Raw genomic sequence first — 5,144 nt, forward strand, 5'->3', positions numbered from 1 at the left:
TGAGGGAGGGGGCAAGCATGCGGCTGCTTGAGCGAGTTTGCAAGCTACTCCCCCAGTGCACTACACCTGTCCTGGCCTGCCTCTGCTTGAGCTCTTGCTAAGCTGAGGGAGCTGCCATTTGCTGAGTGAGAGGCGCTGCCCCATGGCCAGAGTTGGAGCTAGCAAGCAAGATTGAAGCAAGCAAGAGTGAGTGAGTAATCACAGCAGGGAGATGTGCCCAGAGGAAGGCTGCATGGCCATGCTGGGCATGCTCTGCTCCTGGTGGGAAGTCCCAGCCATCGCACAATTCTGCTTGTTCTTTAACAAGGCGTTATGCCTGCTCAACTTCGAGATCGAGGTGTTAGAGGCAGCTCTTCACAGAGATGACTTGGTATTTATCAGTGATCTGATTGCCTGCCTGCTTCAAGGCTGCTATTAGTGAAGAGGTATCACGTCTCAGACATTCCACAGCTACTTGGAAGACATTGTTAACTAAGGTTGTGAGCTTGAAGAAGGTAAGCCCAATCCTCTGAGAGATCCCAGTTTTCAAACCATCCTCTGCGTACATGAGTGGAGATCCTGCATCTCCTCTGTGATTACCCACTTGTTGCAGATGATGTCTTTGATCTTCTCAAGGGTCTGGATGCAGACAGTCTCCGAGTTGAACCTCTAGGTGAAGACAATTCAGGTGCACTGTACTGGTACTTCAATGGGACACAAATGTACAAAGAAGACCTAGTACACGGAAGGTCCAATGGAGAACTCTCCTTGAGCAGGGAAAGTGAAAGGCAAAAAAAAAAAAAAAAAAGTCTCAAATGTTCCAGGAAAAACAGACAAAAGAAGAGGAAGGCCTGCAAAACGAAAAAAAAAAAAAAAAAAAAAAAACTACAGGAGGAGATTATATCCAGTGAAAAGCAGGAAGAAAACTCCTTGACATCTGACCTACACAAAAGAAATGGATCCGGAGGGGCAGGCCAAGGTACTTGGTGGATCCTGTGTCTAACAGAAGAATGGAGACAGGTTACTGAGAGCTTCCTGAGAGCCGACCTCTCTCCAAGAGCAGCAACTCTACAAGCTCCTTAGCAGGACTTCCTGCCTGAAATCTGCAACATGATTGCTCAGAAGGGAAAATGTCCACAGGGCACAAAGCCAGAGCTGCAACACAGGTTTATATCTGTCCACCTGCCCATCCAATTCATCAAGCTAGAGGAAACTCCCATGCTCACCAAGATAGAAAAACAGAAGCACAGGTGGGAGGAGGAGGAACGACCGATCTTTCTTGCAGTGCAGAAGAAGGAGCAAGATCAGATGTTAAAGGAGGAGAGAATGCAGGAAAAGGAGGAAAAAGGTCAAGGCAGTGGAAGTCTGGGCTAAGAGGAGAAAGTTCATGGAAAAATGAGCATGGCTATTGGCTAAAGGCAAGGAGCTACCCCCAGAACTTTCCCATTTGGATCTGAATTCTCCTATGAGGGAATGGAAGAAGACCAAGGGCCTCTTTGAATTGGATGACAATTTCACAGCCATGTAAAAGTTCTAGATGTGGCGAAGGATCACAAGAATTCCTGATCCTTCTTGGAACCTGTGGATGAATCTTATGCCCCCAACTATTACCAGATTATTAAGACCCCCATGGATATTTCAAGCATGGAGAAGAAATTAAATGGAGGTTCATAGTTTACCAGGGAGGAATTTGTAAATGTCACGAAGACCATGTTCAAAAATTGCCGAAAATACAATGGTGACAGTAATGAATATACCAAGATGTCTGACAATTTAGAGCAGTGTTTCCATCGGGCCATGACAAAACATTTTCCTGGTGAAGATGGAGACACAGATGAAGAATTTTGGATCAAAGAGGATGAAAAATGCTAAAAACGAAGGAGTCAGTCTGGTAGAAATAGTGGAAGCCATGTTTGGACTCTCTCAAGAAACACAGAAGTGTAGAGCAGGAAACAGCCACCAGTAAAGAATGGGGGAAAATCATTGCCCGCAGCACACTGAGCTGCCTCCTCAGGGGACAATCAGAGCAGCAGTTCCATACAACTCCCTCCAGAGGTTGGCACATCAAATGGCCAAGGCTTTTCTTGCCCCCTGCATTGTGGTAGGGTGCCTAGTCACGCATCCCTTTTAAACCAGATGAAGCCAGCAGCACCAGGAACGTTTGGCTCTCTTCAAGGATCAGAATCCATCAACTTACATGGCTCCTCTCGAATTCCAGAGGTGCCCCCAGAGGAGCCCTTGCAACACCCAACCTTTGCTATACAGTCTCCAGTTGGAATTAGTAACCATTGGTTATCCCTGCTCAGTGCTTCAGACCTTTCCAATATGGTGTCACATGTCCCATCCTTACAACTTGGGCAGATGAATTGTCCCAGTCAAGTTGGAAACATGTATCCACCAGCTCCATTCCAGGCAGGATTTATTCCTTCTAGGCATGGTGGGACTCCAGCCCGACCCCCAGACTTTCCTGAAAGGTCTGAAATTCCTCCTGGTCATATTTATCATTCATACAAGTATCTAAATCGAGGACACCCTGCTGTTTGGAATGGGAACCATGGTACTGTAAACCCTGGATGTTTGGGGCCAGTTGAGAAGCCCCACCTGGGTCCAGGACACTCTCACCACCCTCATACCATTGGTCATGTGATGGATGGCCGAGTGATGAGACAACCTATCCCACCAAACCAGTGGACTAAACAGTCAAGCTTTCTACCTCATGGTGTTCCTTCCTCAGGGTATATGCAGCCACCATGTAAGTCTGATGGACATGGTTTGCAGACACCTCCAACTCCAGCACCAAGTCCTGGATTCAGAGGGCCCTCCCAGGTGCCCCGGGGGGCACAAGTAGGGGAATCCATGATGGACAGCCCTGAAATGATTGCCATGAAGCAGCTCCCCTCCGGAGTCTTTCCCCCAGGTATGCCTTACCACCCCCCTCCAGAGCACTCCTCCCCAATAACTGGTCCCTCTCCAAAGGTAGCTCATTCGTCATCAGTACGTGTGTTAGAGCCCGAGACTGCATTGGACAACCCTGGGAGTACACAGGAGATGACTGAAACACAAGAGCCTGAGGAAGACCCAGAGCCTTTGCCTGGACATGAAGAGAAAGCAGCAAGCATTTGTTCTTCAGAGGGGGTATACCTCAAACAACTACTTCACCCTGCACCTCCCTTGCAAGCCAGCGGTACCAGGCAAAGCTCACCACAAGAAAGGGAAACAGAGGTCTTCCGACTCAATAGTGATGCTTCAGACTCTGCAGACACTTCTAACACATCAAAGAACAAGAACACCTGGCCTTTGGACAATAGCTACAGCAGCCCAGCTGTGCAAGGCTGTTTGAGAGACTTCTCCATAGTGGCAGAGATGGGGAATCTACCTGAAAATGAGGTCCTTGGTGAAGCATCTCCCTGTAGGTCAGAGGGGAAGGTCCTTGATGGTAGTGGTCCAGAAAAGCCAATCTGCCCCAGGGGTAAAACATTGCAAGAAGCCATGCTATGCATAGGACCGAATGCTACTACACCTCTTTGCACAGATCCCGGTTGGATGGCAGGCAAGGTGAACCAGTTTTCTCCCTTATACATGCCTGGCATAGAATACTCTAACTCAGCTACACAGTACTCTATGAGTCCAAGTTTGCAAGGCTTGGGCTCTATGATGGGAGGAAAGTCCTCAGGATCACAGCCTCAGTCCTTTCCTCCCAGGGGGTTCCAGGATAATGGTCCCCACCCTGGACTCTTTCCTAGGTACCATCCTCAGCAAGGAATGAGATATACCTACCAGCCTTCTTCTCTGCCTTCCTACCACCCCTATCAGAGGACTCCTCATTATACATGTCCACAGGGCTTTTCTGATTGGCAGAGATCTCTCCCTTCCCATAGAAGTCCAAGTGGACCCCCAGGGAGTCACCCTCCATGCTCCCTCTTCCCAGAGAAGAATGTCCTGTCTAGTCTGCAAGGTTGTGAGACACTAAATTCTGCCTTAACTCCTCCAACTCAAATGGATGCAGTGACTGCTAAGGTTGTTCCTCCTGATGGACACAATTCTGGTCCAGAAGAAGAAAAGAGGGATGAATCTGTGGAGAGGCCAGAGAGTCCCCCAAAATTCTAGATCTCGACAACCATGGTGCAGCTCCCAAGTGGCAGAACTCACTGTCAACCAGTGTCTATCTTTATGGAACTCCACCACCATCTCTGAGTTCAGGAATGACTTTTGGTTCATCTGCTTTCCCACCCCACAGTGTGATGCTGCAGACAGGGTCTCCATACACTCCTCAGTGATCAGCCAGACATTTTCACCCCAGGGCATACCCATCCTCTGTGCCTGCCCATCCACATCCCCACCCAGTAGCCACCCAACCCAATGGCCTCTCTCCAGAGCGTTCCCTCAACTTCTGTCACAAAGAGGGCCTAGGTCACTTTCAGGCTTCGATGATGGAGCAGACTGGCACTTGAAGCAGATTAAGAGGCACATTTCAAGAAGTACACAGACCAACGGGATTGCAAATGCATCCAGTCCAGTCACAGTCCTTATTCCAAAAGACCTGGGCGCCTGTGGAGTCACCAGAACAGTTGCTGACTCGTAAAATCCCAATACTTCCTCTGGATCAGAGCTAGTCTAGGGAGGACCTAAGCCCTAAGGAAGTGGACGGCTGCTTGTGGAGACCATAAGTCAGGCCTGGCGGATTTGGAGGAATGAATGCTGTACATCTCTGTCCTGTCTTCCGGTTCCACCTCTTCACTGTGAATCAAGCCTTCCTCAGAGCTGAATAGTAAAAGCCTTAGGTGCATACTCTTTAGATAACTGGCTGGCCTGTAGCTGGGATCATCTGCACAGCTGACAAACTTACCCACAGCAATATACCTGGAGTTCTTGTTGGCTTCTCCAAATCCCAAGACTCTTGTCCAGGGAAAATCAATTTAAACTTGGGTGGAGTGTACATGTAATGCTGGAGTGGTGCCTTTAAACTCTCATGAGCAGCTAATCTCAGGTATATATTTATGAAGGGACTACTTTAGTATTAATGTTTTTGGAGCTGGTCCAGTTTTCAGAAGTTTCATGTTGCCAAATTAAAATTATTATTATTTTTTTGTGGTGACTGTATTGTATATATAGTGGGACAGTCAGGTGGGTACATGGAGGAGTTGGGAGTCCTTCCAGATACGGCC

At 48.3% G+C, this 5,144-nt stretch overlaps 1 pseudogene; it reads left to right on the forward strand.

Annotated features, from left to right (window-relative positions):
• Positions 1 to 211: 211 nt before the first annotated feature.
• LOC147005040 (chromatin remodeling regulator CECR2-like) lies at positions 212 to 4,592 on the forward strand (annotated as a pseudogene).
• The last annotated feature ends 552 nt before the right edge of the window (positions 4,593 to 5,144 follow it).

This window comes from Mus caroli, unplaced genomic scaffold, assembly GCF_978045245.1.
Source record: "Mus caroli unplaced genomic scaffold, Mus_caroli_1 scaffold_4, whole genome shotgun sequence".
Classification (NCBI taxonomy): Eukaryota; Metazoa; Chordata; class Mammalia; order Rodentia; family Muridae; genus Mus; species Mus caroli.